At 42.3% G+C, this 14310-nt stretch overlaps 1 protein-coding gene across 3 annotated transcripts in view; it reads left to right on the forward strand.

Annotated features, from left to right (window-relative positions):
* The window catches only part of UBTD2 (ubiquitin domain containing 2), a 137487-nt gene that overhangs the window by 28350 nt on the left and 94827 nt on the right, over window positions 1-14310 (forward strand). Inside the window, exon 2 of one of the 3 annotated variants that reach the window (XM_075900251.1) lies at window positions 10055-10162. The exons of 1 other annotated variant lie outside the window; for it this stretch is intronic. The gene's annotated coding sequence lies outside the window, so the exon portion shown is untranslated. One more of the 3 variants, XM_075900252.1, reaches the window with a different exon arrangement.

Here is a 14310-nt window from a genome sequence, read left to right on the forward strand (position 1 = left end):
TCACCGCTGGCTGCAAGAGCGATTTCCTGCACTGCCACCTGCCCGTCCCACTCCACTGCAATACACAACAATTTACCACCCCATGCCACAGTTTCTGATTCTGTGCTATGGGAAGTGTGCACATTTTTTGTGCACACTTTCCTTGGCTGTGGACATGGGGTACCCACCCAGGATTGTGTCCACTTTTATTTATATAAATGGCATGTTTTGGGTGCAGCACCAGACCGGTTGTTTGCCTGCTGGTGTGCCTTTATCTTGGCTCTGCATTGTAGGGTGTGGCGATTGTACCCCTTCACATAAAGGGCTTGAGAAATGTGACCATTCCTGTCACAATTCCAATGGGTCACTCACAGCTGTGGTCGCAACGATTCTTCACCCCACATGCTGATAAGATCTAAAAGCTCTGTGGTGCTCCAAACAGGAGAGCATTTTGGGTGTTCTCCTGCAAAGATGCCATGAGAACCAGTACAAAATGAGCCAGACAGCAGGAAATGGGTTTTAAAGTTCCCAGGGTTTTCAGGTTGGAGGGGTACTTCTCTTTACCTATCTACATGGCTACAGAGCAGCAGAGTTCAAAGTGCTGGCCATAGTGGCTAATTGAGCATTGTGAGAAACATGCTGGAGTTCAAGTAAAAAACCCTACTGTAGTACATAGTACATGATTGTTGAAAGGGGGGGGAGAGAAGTCCCTCCTGGAGGTGGATGTTTTTTGTCATCAAAACTGGGCACTTGTCACGTGTTTTGTCACATTGCAATGTGAATGCTCTCTGGCTTTTGTTGCTTAAAAAAATTCTTTTTTGATGACAACTTGCCAGTGTAGATAAGGACAAATATTCCTTCTGGCCTTAAAAATCTATGAACCTTTTCTGTCTGCTTCTGGTTAGCAGGTGGCTAAGACGTAATTCAGGACCTGAAGGATTTATACTATGACTTTTCTCCAATTGTAGCAATCTTATATTTTTGTTACTGGGACTTGAATTAGTGATATTTGGAAAACTACATTTCATAAATACATGAGCTCCAGATCCCTACATTACAGGAATAGAATAGCTGAGCTTGTAATAGTCTTAATTGACATTTTACTATTTTTGGACACCACAGCTATGAATTTTCACACACTGAAAGTCTGCTGTCCGGAGCTATAGGTTGCTATATATATAATTATAAATATATATAATTTAAAAATGGGCTTTTATAGTCCTCTTTGTTTTGTATACCAAAAATATAAGATTTTTATATACTTACAATGATGATAAATATTTGGCATTTGTATTGTGACTTTACAGATAGAGATTTGGCATAGGTTCTGACAAGCAAATTCACCAGCTCACACACAGGAAGGGTTCAGCTAAACTCTCTCTAGAATTGGCTGAACCACAGCAGCAGATTTTCATAGTGATTGTCACATGAAGTCACTTTGCATAAAAACTCAGTAAAAAGGCAGTCCTCAAAATTACCCTAAATCTAAAGTTAAAGGGTGTGAAATGACCCATTGCATGAGCATAAAGAAGGGAAAAGCGTGGAGTCTGTGACTCTAATACTTCTGCCTAGAATGTTTATTAAGTGGCACATTTAAATTGTAACTAGATACCTGAAAGTTTCAGGAATCTATTCTCTGTTATATTTGGCTGAAACTGAAGACTTAGTGAAGAAAGTTACTTTCTCTGCCTGGAACATTAGAACAATAAAATGCTTTGGGGGTTTTGGGGTTTTCTTTTTGTTATTATTCAATCTCAAATACCACAACAAAACGAGAGAGAGCTCAAGAGAAGGCATCAATCCATCATTGAAGTTTTCAATATAAATTACCCAAAGTGAGCAAATGCATCAGTTAAGGTTCCAGTAGCAGCTTTAACTCTTTCACTTTGCAAAGCCTGTGTTACTGGACCGTGTAGTTTGATATTTGACTATCTTGAGCTGTATACAATAAAATATTCAAGAGGTTTCATGTGGTCAACTTATTGTTCCAACAGCAACATTTAACTGCACATTTATTTATTTATATCAATTTATTTTCATCAATTATTTAATTATATTTAATTATTTTTTGCTGACCATATTTCTAATCCTGCAGCCATTACTCACTTTAGGTCTCTTTTATTCCTGGCTTCAATGGGACTAATACTACTCAGGTGAGTAATGGCTAAAGGATGTGGCTGTGCAAGCTGATTAACACTTTTTTTCCTTTTAATTTTCTCGTTTTCTTAAACATACCTAAGGCGGCAGCACAAACACTCACACTGCTCAAAATACTGAAGATTGGAACTTTTAAAGCTACCGTACTTTCTTAGTGAGTTAAGTACCTTAAGGGTATGTCAACACTACATGCTTATTTTGAAATAAACTGTTCTGGAATAGTTATTCCAAAATAGTTTATTTTGAAATAGCCTGTCTACGCTGCAGGGAAGGCTCAAAGTTAGTCTGAGGCAGGCTTGCCTCATATAGATGTGCTATTTCGATTTAGAGCCTCAGGAGGCACTGGGGAGGAATAACAGAAGGCCGTGGTGAGGGGCTATTTCAAAATATCATCAGTGGAGTGTCTACACATGCCTTATTTCAAAATAGCTATTTCGGAATAGGCATTATTTCTTGTAGAATGAGGTTTAGAGATTTTGGAATAAACCGTCCATTACTTCGAAATTTTCAAAATAACAATGCCTGAGTAGATGCTCACATTGTTATTTCTAAGGAACGCTAGTTATCTCGAAATAACGGTGCAATGTAGATGCACCCTTACTCATTGGACTCTTAGAGGAGTGTGAAATGTAGGGGTACTGTAAATTCTGACTTCAAGTGTAGAAACAGCTAATTACACATGCCCACAAAGGTGCATTTATTAATTTACCTGAACTGTTTTAAGACCTTATGGCCATTTTAGGAGCTGATTATAGCAGAAACTACACAAAGTACACACACTGACTAAACAAAACTTTCTACTGCACACGTGTAGTAGCTAACTTCCAGTTTCTTTTTCTTTTCCGGAATTGGGAGTGGAATTACTGATTCTCAATGAGAGAGTACCAGCAAAATAGGATGGTTTTGAAATTCTGTGAGAGGGTCATAGTTAAAGTGTTAATTTTTCCTTCTCTCTTGCAGAAATCTAAAATGACCAAGGATTTGGATGAAGTATAAAAAAATCCTTCCCAAATAGATGAATTTCTTTAATAAAAAAAAGAGAGAATAGAAATTGCACAAAGCAATTTGTAAGGCAAACTGTTTTAGCCCTACAAGTTGCCTGTTATAAGATGACTACTAAAGAACTAAATACAGTATTCATTCTCAACTTTTTTTTTTTAGTGAATAGAGCCAGTAGCTGAGAATTTTTGTAATGGAGCTGATGTTATCAGTGGAGTTAGAGTGGCGAATCCTGTAGAGTGGCGAAGACTGGAATTTGAAATCTTAATTCCTGATCTTTCTCTGTAAATACACTAATTCTTTAATAAAATTTGTATGTGTATGTAAATTGTTCTCTGGTTTCCCACAGTTTTAAGTGTGAGAAAAGGCAGGTTTTTCAATAACAGTGACAGAGGAGTGTTTGGAATTCTCTCAATGAAAGTGTACAAAAAAAAATTGAGGTTAAAATGTTGAACCCCCCAATATTATGTGTATAGTGTAAATGATGCCATGCAAATTTAATGAATAGGAGAACATTGAGCTATGTTACATATTTTGGATCTATTATTGGTGCCTAGAACTATTACGTATAGAGAAACTGACAGACTGCCCAGTATATTATGGGAAGACATTTTTCACCATTACATAGTAAAGAGAATACTCTAAGAATACTCTCATGGATAAAATTGTATGAGGATTAAGGTAAATCAGTACAATACAGGCATCTCCTATAGAAAGCTTACCTTGTGATATTTAAAATGGAATCACGAAGCTAAGTGGTGCACATACTATGAGCTGACCAAATATAGTCACTTTTGAAAGAGAGTGCTTATGAAGTAGTAGATTGGACCAGCAGTGAGTCAATAACATTATACCAATTGGTACATGTCCAAAACGTTTGTTGTAGTCAAAACTTAAGCATGGTCTTCAGAAATAACTGAAGCTCACTCTTCCGTTTTCAATGAAATGCCTTCAGGCTAGAGAGGGAGGGAATGCAAATTGCAATCTTGCAGCTGGTAATAAAATCACTGGCATTTGTAAAGACAGGGAATGGATATAGTAATTTGATAATATATGAATATACTGAGAAATTAATGCACTTTATATCCAAATAAGCGTCTAATTTTATAAACGTTTTGAAGTATACATTAGACAGTTTAGAAGATTACTTTTTTCTTAAGAGCTGCATGATTCATAAAATACACAAAAGGATTATTTTTCTATTGAAGCAAAATGAATTGTATTTCTCATTTGGGGGGTTGATGCCCTTACTTAAATGAAGTGATTCCTTACAAGACCACTTCTGCTTTTTTTTTTAAACAAACTTTGACAGTGCTATTGCCCAGATCCCTTTCAGAAGAGAGGGTAAAGGGATCATGAAAAATTTCTGCACTCAAGTCCAGTAGTGTAACTGTCCCCATTGCTCTTTCTTATGGAAGGAAAATTGTTTGAATATACTTTCCAAAGCTGACTTATAGGAGGAGAGGGGGCTTAGAATTTTGAAATGCCTTTCCCCCCCCCCCCCTGTGGAGTTATCTTATTGTGGCTATTTTGAGGATTCTATCCTATTTCTTACTCAGTAGTATGTCTTGAATTGAAATGCACTTTCTATGTTTTCCTTAGTGGAGGATTTAAATAACAGTAGGATGATCAGGATTTTTTTTATGAATCAAAGTTTGGAAAGAATGCATTTGAGTATCAAATGAATGTGTGTGTTTTTGTATAACTGCAAACATTGAATGCATTCTGAAAGTTGTTATGTTGCCTTTGCCGTCTGGAGCGTCTGGCTCTAGCAAGTCAACTATAGTGGCTACACCAGACTTAGGTATCACTAATGCTGAGCCCTTTTATGTATATGATTAAAAGATACATGTTTGACACAGGTGACAATTCAGAACAATGTACATTACTAGTTGAGAAATATTATTGATGTTGTTTAAACTAGCACCCAGTAGGTGGATGAAAGCTGCTTGGGCTCTTTGATTTGACCCCCCTCCCTCCATCATGATTGGACTAGTTAGATGTAACCTAAGGAGAAATTTGACTCCTGGTGTGTGAGCATCTTGCTATTGCTCTAGGAAGTAATCCTAAATGGGCAAGATGATAATATGGGCCAATTCAAGGTTTATTGTCTTTGGAGTAGAGATGTTAAAATTAGATTAATCAACTAATTGAATAGTCGATGGAATTTCCATTGACTATTTGTTTAGTTGATCAGGGTGCTTCCGCTTTGAAATGTAGCAAGAACCCACTCAGCTGTTGCTATATTTCAAAGGCGGAAGTGCTGCGCAGTGTTCCGCCTTTGAAATGCTGCATTGGGCCTGGGACTGTCAGCTTTATAGTCCTGTAGAGACTGTTAGCTTTATAGTACTGTAGTTTGATATTGTAACTGCTCACAAGAACCCATATAGATAATTATATTCTTAAAAATAAAAAACTAGACTTGTGCATGTTCTGTCCCGCTGGAAGCTGAATAATAATGGTCAGGTACTGCAACAGTTTTATCGTATACCTAAGGGAAAGAGCATCATTATTTTGAGCAATTGGATCTAGGCAAAAGCTCATATATTCTGGTTAAATGATTGTACTGGGGTTTTTTTTAAGCTAGTGATGCCAAATAGAACTTTATTTGGGACAGGATCACTATCTAGAAGAGGGAGGTGTATCACAAATTGGTTTTAAATATGATTAATCTTTTCGAAAAATGCTAAAATATGTTGGGTTTCATTAAGAAGGAAATGATGCATTCTTAAGGACTGCTGTCATCTGCAACTGCTCTAGTTTCATTAGCAGAGAATTCCAAAAACAGCATGTGTTCAATAAGGACTTTCTCCAAACGTAGAGAGGGGGAATGTTGTATTCATGCATGGATCCAAAATGGAATGTCCTCTTTCTGCCAAGTAGTAGCAAATGTTGGCATCTAGGAGGTTTTGTTCCTGTTAGAAGAGGGATTCCCAGTGATGTCAGTCTGGGAGTTTAACTATGTTCATAGTTAATTCATGTGATTTGCAGGCTTGCACCTGTTTTAAAACAGAGGTATCCACAAATAGCAGGTTAGTAATTCCCTCTTTCAGAGCTCTCACCTCAAACAGGGAAATAGAATCATAGAATACTAGAACTGGAATGAACCTCGAGAGGTCCTTGAGTCCCCTGTCTTCATGGCAGGACTGAGCATTGTCTGTATCATCCCTGATAGATGTCTGTCCAACCTGCTTTTAAATATTTCCAGTGATGGACATTCCACTACCTCCCCAGGCAATTTATTCCAGGGTTTAGCCACTCTGGATATGTCTACACTTGCACCCTCTTTTGAGAGAGGGATGCAAATGAAGACATTCGAAATCGCAAATGAAGCCGGGATTTAAATATCCCGTGCTTCATTTGTATATTCGCGTTATGACGATATTTCGAAATAACAGATGCTGTTAAGACACGGTTATTTCGAGAGAAAACCCTTCTCTTGAAATAACTGATAAACCTCATTGTATGAGGAATAAAGGTTATTTTGAGAGAAGAGTTTTCTCTTGAAATAACTGCATCTTGTTATTTCAAAATAGCGCTATTTTGAAATAGCGCCATAACGCAAATATGCAAATGAAGCGTGGGATATTTAAATCCCAGCTTCATTTGCAATTTCGAATGTCTTCATTTGCATCCCTCTCTTGAAAGACGGTGCAAGTGTAGACATACTCCCTGACAGGAAGTTTTTCCTAATGTCCAACCTAAACCTCCCTTGCTACAATTTAAGCCCATTGCTTCTTGTCCTGTCATCAGAGGCCAAGGAGAACAATATTTCTCCCTCCTCCTTGTAACACCCTTTTAGATACTTGAAAACTGCTATCCTATCCCCTCCGTCTTCTCTCTTTCTAAACTAAACAAGCCAATTTCTTTCAATCTTCCTTCCTGGGTCATGTTCTCTAGACTTTTAATCATTCTTATTGGTCTTCTCTGGACCTTCTCCAATTTCTCCACATCTTTTTTGAAATGTGGTGCCCAGAACTGGACACAATAGACCAATTAAGGCCTAATCAGCTCTGAGTAGAGAAGAATGACTTCTCATGTCTTGCTCACAACATTCCTGTTAATGCATCCCAGAATCATGTATGATTTGTTTGCAAGAGTGTCACACTGTTGACCCCTACTTTAGCTTGTAGTCCACTATGACTCCTAGATCTCTTACTGAAGTACTCCTTCCTAGACAGTCGCTTCCCATTCTATGTGTATGAAACTGATTGTTCCTTCCTAAGTGGAGTACTTTGCATTTGTCCTTATTTAAAGTTCATCGTATTTACTTCAAACCATTTCTCCAGTTTGTCCAGATAATTTTGAATTATGACCCTGTCCTCTAAAGCACTTGCAACTCCTCCCAGCTTGGTATCATCTGCAAACTTAATAAGCGTACTCTCTATGCCATCATTTAAATCATTAATGAAGTTATTGAACAGAGCCAGTGCCAAGACAGACCCCTGTGGAACCCTACTTGTTACGTCCTTCCAGCATGTCTGTAAACCATTCTCAGAGAGTATTTATTAATGGTTATCCAGCTAGTTATGCACTCACCTTATAGTGGCCCCATCTAGATTGTATTCCTCTAGTTTCTTGATAAGATGGTCATGTGAGACCGTATCATATGCTTTACTAAAGTCTAGGTATACCACGTCTGCCACTTCTCCCTTATCCACAAAATTTGTTATCCTATCAAAGAAAGCGATCAGATTGGTTTGACGTGTCTTGTTCTTTACAAATCCATGCTGGCTGTTACCTGTTACCTTTTTATTTTCCAGATGTTTGCAGATGAATTGTTTCATTACTTACTCCCATTAATTTCCCTGGCATAGAAGTTAAACTGACTAGTCTGTGGTTTCCTGGATTATTTTCCTTTTTATAGACAGGCACTATATTTGACCTTTTCCAATCTTCTGGAATCTCTCCTGACTTCCATGACTCTTTTCCAAAGATGATAGCTAAAGGCTCAGAAACCTCCTCTATCTGCCTCTTGAGTATTCTAGGATGCATTTCATCAGGCCCTAGTGACTTGCAGACATCTAACTTTTCTAAGTAACTTTTAACTTGTTCATTTTTTTTATTTTCTAAATCTACCCCATTTCCAATGGCATTCACTATGGTAGGCATCCTGTCACCATCCCTCTTTTTTGTGAAAACCGAAATAAATAAGCCATTAAGCACCTCTGCCATTTCTAAGTTTCCTGTTGTTGTTGTTTCTTCACTGAGCAATGGGCTTTCCCTGTCCTTGGTCTTCCTCTTGCTTCTAATATATTTGTAGAGTGTTTTCTTGTTACCCTTTGTCTCTAGCTAGATTGATCTTTTTTGTGTCTTTGCCTTTCTAATCCTGCCCCTGCATACCTGTGTTGTCTGTTTATATTCATCCTTTTTAATTTGACCTAGTTTTCCCTTTTTATACAACTCCTTTTTGACTTTTAGATCATGTAAGATCTTCTGGTTAAGCCAAGGTAGCCTCTTGCCATACTTTCTCTCTTTCTTACACAGTGGAATAGTTTGCTTTTGTGTCCTTAATTATGTCTTTTTGAAAACTGCCAGTTGTCTTCAGTCGTTTTTCCTCTCAGTCTTGCTTCCCATGGGACCTTAACTATCAGCTCTCTGAGTTTACTAAAATCTGACTTCTGAAATCTATTGTCTTTATTTTGCTGTTCTCCCTTCTACCATTCTTTAGAATCATGAACTCTGAGTTCATGATCACTTTCACCCAAGCTGCCATCCACTCTCAAATCCATCCACTCTGAAACTTGACAAATCAGTCTCCTATCTCCATCTTAATCTCAGTCCAAGAATATACCTTCTTAATATATAAGGCAGTGTCTCCTTTTTCCCTGCCTGTCCTTCCTAAGCAATCTGTACCTTTCTATACCAATATTACACTCGTGTGTATTATCCCACCGTGTCTGATACCAACTATGTGATACTTGTATTTATCTATTAGCACTTTAATTTCTTCCTTCTTATTCCCCATACTACTTGCATTTGTATGTAGGCATCTAAAATACTGATTTGATTTTTGCCCCCCCCCCCTCCAGTTCTGCCTTATCCTTTCTTTATTTCTGCTATTCTAGCCCATGCTCCCTCCCATTTCTGAGACATATCCGAGGTCTCCATGTTTTTCACTTACTTGTAGGCTTTGATCACCTGCCCCCATCAAACTTAGTTTAAAGCCCTCATCACTAGTTTAGCCAATCTGCATACAAATATTTTCTTCCCCTTCCTCCAAAGGTGAACCCCTTCCCTGCTTATCAGTCCTTCTTGGAACAGCATCCTGTGTTCAAGGAAGCCAAAGCCGTCTTGGCGACACCATCTTTGCGGCCAGGCATTCACTTCCAGGATGCACCTGTCTCTACCTGGGCCCCTACCTTTGACAGGAAAGACTGAAGAGAATACCACCTGCTCACCAGACTCCTTCACCTGTACCCCCAGCACCCTGTAGTAACTCTTGATCTACTCAAGATCACACCTTGCAGTATCATTAGTGCCCACATGGACAAGTAGCATGGGGCAGTAGTTAGAGGGCTGGATAATCCTCAACAATCCCTCTGTAATGTCTCGGATACATGCCCCTGGTAGGCAGCAGCTCCCAAGATTTCATGTCAGGGCGACAGATGGGTTCCTCCATCCCCCTCTCAGTAGAGAGTCTTCAACCACCACTACCCTACATTTTCTCTCAGAGCTGTCTGCAGACTTTCCAGCGTTGGGGGTAGGCTTCTCTTCTGGCTGGGGCTGATTCCTTGTCTCCACTATCCAGAACCACAGTGGAAGGATTGGGAGCAGGGGTGGAGCACTATCTGCTGCTTCTGTCTCCCCTGAGACAGAGCCGTCTCCTCCAACAGTGATGTCAGCGGTTTTATGTAGCTGGATAACTACTTCAGCTGTCTCCAGGTTAATACTCTAATGGAATTTCTCATGGATTCAGGTACTCCTCGGCCTAGCTGCTGCCTTCTGTAGTTCTTCCACCAGCTTCCTGAGAGATTCCACCAGTACGCACCTTGCACATTGGATTGTCTCCCCAGCCTGGATTTCAGTAAGTGGGAATTGCAAGCCACAGTCCCTTCAAAACTGCACCAGGATTTCAGTAGAGGCATCCGTGGTCAGGTGGTTGGTCTGGTACAGGCGCTGAACCAGGGATGACTAATTCTGCTTCAGAATGGATTAGACGATTAAGACAATGTGTACTCTCCCTTGCTGTTTACCACAACTCTATCAAAGCAGTGCATCAGAAAACCAATACTACTCCAAAGACTGAACAGTGCTCTCATACTAAAAACAGCTCTTAAAACAATATGGAACAGCACCATTTTATGACTCCTGAATAAAGGGTTAGTTTAGATACAGTTCTGTGGTGACCTGAGTGCCTATTTTCACTTTCTCCAACTCAAGGAATATTTCCAACACATCATGGAACATTGCACTGACCCATAGGATCCTTCCTACCAGCACTATAAGAAGCAGAATTCTACATGGATTCCATTCTGCCATAGAGGGTAGTGATTCTGGGAAACGTGGATACCACAGTGAAGGGCTTTACTGCAGTGGGGTTCCCTAACTGGAGAGGGGCGATGGATGGAAACCTTGCCAAGGAGTACATGAACTGCAATAGGTATTTCTCAGTGGTGCTGCAGGCACTGATGGATCACAAGGGCCGTTTCACCAATATCAAAGTAAGGATGTTAAATTACAGTTATTTGGCTACTCATGTAGTTGATACAATTTGTATCTACACGATTGGTCGATAAGGGCCACTCTGCAGAGTCACAGCAGGCGTAACTCCAGGGACTTGCTCGTGCCAGCTCTTGGAGCCACCCATGCTGCAACTTTGCATTTTAAATGTAGTAAGAGCTGCTGGGTTCTTACTTCATTTAAAATGTAGAGGCGCAGCGTCCTGGACCAGTGCAAGTCCATACTACTCAGTCCCAGCTTGCGCTAAATCCAGTAGCCCCTGTTTGCGGCAGCCAGCCCTGTCCACCACGAACAGGGGCTTCTGCCAGAACAGGCTCTGCACACGGCAAGTCTTGGCCCACCACGGACAGCAGCTGCTTCACAGCAACCTCCCCTATTTCCCCCCTGCTGCCTCTGATAGAGGCAGCGAGGGGAAGGGGCAGGCGGCACTGCAGAGATGGTGCTGGGAAAACTGGCTTTTAAGAGGGCTCCCCCAGCACTGACTCCTGTTTCCTCCCTCCTTGCTGCCTCACAGCTACGGTGGTGGGAGTAAGTAGTCAATATTCCACTTGACTACCCATCTACTTGCTAACATCCCTATATCAAAGTGGGGTGGTAGGGACAGGTGCATGACACTTGCATATTTAGGAACTCCTGCCTCTTCAGAAAGATGCAGGATGGAACCTTTTCCCCCACATTGGAAAATTAGAAGCGGAGGGGTGGAAATGCCAATAGTGATCCTTGCAACCCAGCCTAACCCTGCTCCCATGGCTCATGAAGCTGTACACAGGCAGCCTGAACCCCAGTAAGGAGCAATTCAACTGTAGGCTGAGCAAGTGCAGAAAGGTGGTTGAATGTGCTTTTGGGCATTTAAAGGGAAGGTTTTAGGAGTCTACTCACTAGGTTGGACCTCAGAAGATGTACCGTATTTTCCAGCGTATAAGACGACTTTTGATGTTAAAAAACATCCCCCCAAAATCAGGGGTCGTCTTATACGCCAGGTATACAGCTTTGCGGCTTTGCAAAGCCTCAGAGGCTGCCGGGGCATCCTCAGAGGCTTTGCTCCCGGTGTCCCTGGTCTGCTGGAGACGGTTCCCAGCAGACCAGAGGCACCGGGAGCAAAGCCGAAGCGGTGGCGGGGCGCCGCGCTTCTGAGGCTTTGCTCTGGCAAAGCCTCAGAGGTGCGGGACCCCGCCGCTGCTGCAGCTTTGCTCCCGGTGCCTCTGGTCTGCTGGGGACCGTCTCCAGCAGACCAGGGACACCGGGAGCAAAGCCGGGGAGGCGGAGGGGCGCTGGGGTATAAGACGAAACCCTATCTTTTAACTAAAAAATTAGGGGGTCATCTTGTACGCCCAGTAGCCTTATACGCCGGAAAATACGGTAGCATTCCCTTTGTGGTGTCAGTCTGCTGTGTGCTTCATAATATTTGTGAGAGCATGTGGGTAAGCTATCTGGTGGTGTGAAGGGGGCTTGAGACTGAGAACCGAGACAGAGATTTTGAGCAACCGGACATCAGGGTGATAAGGAGAGCACAGCACAGGGCAGTGCAAATCAGAGAGGCTCTGAAAGAAGTTTTATGAATGACCATCTGAGTGTCATGCACATTACTGTCAACAAGAAGTCCCTGCAGTCAGTGTGTGTGTGTGTCTGCAATCCTTCACCCACCACTGCAGTATAAGCAATAAAGAGAGTGTTGTTCAGAGATCATGTGTTTTTCATGTGAAGACAGCAGGAACAAAAGAATCAGAAACACCAGGACAAACTTTTGCCTCCAGATGCCCTGGATGTTGAGTGTGCTGCCCTTGAGTCTCCCCATCCCTGTTGTCCTGGGGCACCTAGGGGTGGATGCTATGGAATTGGGTGAGGGAGGAGAGTTGTGCACAGGCATCCCTCTCCAGGCTGTCTGGCACATGCTCCATCACAGCAGTCAGGGATGAAAAGATATTCTCATGTTGCTTCAAGGTATTCTCCTGATTCTTCTCGTCCAGTTCTCTTCATGCTTTTCTCTCCGGCTGCTCTGCCCATGTGTCCTCCAAGAGTGTGTTCCTCCTCTCCATTTGCTCCTTGAACATGTTTTTTCTTGTCTGTTTTTGCCTGTGAATTTGTGTGAGATGGACAACTCCTGGAGCCAGGGGCGTATGCAGCAAGCTGCCTGCTGGTCCTGCTATAATGAAAAGTTCCAAGGGCGCACATTACAGGAGATACATTGTGGAACCTAAAACCTAGTTTGTTAACATAGAGCGAAGGTCTCTCTAAAGACAATGGAGATGTGTTCTGTGCAAGGCCCAAGTTATGCTTTAAAGTCACCTATACAGCAGGTACACAAGAGCTCCCAAGGGCACATTTGGACTCTCACAGTTTGGAGGCAGGCCCGGGTAAGGGGCTTACCAGGACACAATCATGCGGGCAGGAGGGGGGACAGGGTTCAAGGGGCAGGGTGGTGACTTTCACAGCTTTCCTCCTCTTTGTCTGCCGGACCTGTGGGAGAGTGTTACTTTCCCATCCTGCAAGATACTGTGGGCGGGAAGGCAGGAGGGTGAGCGGGGCCAGAGGCCGAAGCTGTGGTAGCACCAGAGACAGCAGCTAATAGCTTCTCCTCCTCCTCCTTCATCCAGGGTGCCATGTGAGATATCAGTTTTCTCCGAATCACAGCGTGATAGGGAGCTCATGATGACTGAATGTGGCCAGAAACCTAGGCTTTGTGCTGCAATGATGTCAGACCACTTATTGCTGGCTTGGCGGGGGGAAAAGTGTCCTACTGTGGAGGATGGAATGAGGCAGGCCTCCCCAGAAACCTTATGAGAAGGGTCAAAGAGTTCCTATCTGAGAGCTTCTGGTAGATAGGCAGGGAGGATTCCTGCTCCATCTCTAGACACAGACTGTTCTTGGTCCCCTGTGCTATGTAGGCACAGAGTACACCACACATCACACCCAATTGCCTTAGCCTGCTTGAAGCAAGAAAAAAATTGTGAAGTCACCAGAAGTGTCCTCCCTGGGAACAGTGCCCAACTGAGAGATGTCCTGGGAGGAGGGGATTAGCTGCAAAGTGATGAAGAGTTATTGGATCACTGCTTGCTGGCTGGCCATCCTCCTTGTTCTCCTCCCCATCCACCCTCATGCTGTCGTCCACACTGCTGCTCAAAGTGTCCTGAGCAGACTCCATGGTCTGGTTTGGGAAGCAGGTTGGATCCCCCCAGGAGCACATACAGCTGCTTGTAGAAGCAGTATATTTGCAGCCATTTACCAAGCCATCCATTTGCCTCCTTTGTCTTGTGGTAGGATTGCCTTAGCTCCTTTATTTTAACTCTGCGCTGCTGGGAGTCCCTGGAGTATTGTTTGTCTACCAGCCACTGTGCAATCTTAGCGTAGATATCAGCATGTCTTTTGCTGTTTCAGAGCTCAGAGAGGTTTGATTCCTCTCCTTGTGCCTCGATGAGGTCCAAGAGCTGCACCCTCCCTGCTGATTGTCTTCTGCACCCCTGGGAACTGGCACCCACAGAACTTGAATTCCTG

The sequence above is a fragment of the Pelodiscus sinensis genome, chromosome 17 (genome assembly GCF_049634645.1).
Source record: "Pelodiscus sinensis isolate JC-2024 chromosome 17, ASM4963464v1, whole genome shotgun sequence".
Taxonomy (NCBI): Eukaryota; Metazoa; Chordata; order Testudines; family Trionychidae; genus Pelodiscus; species Pelodiscus sinensis.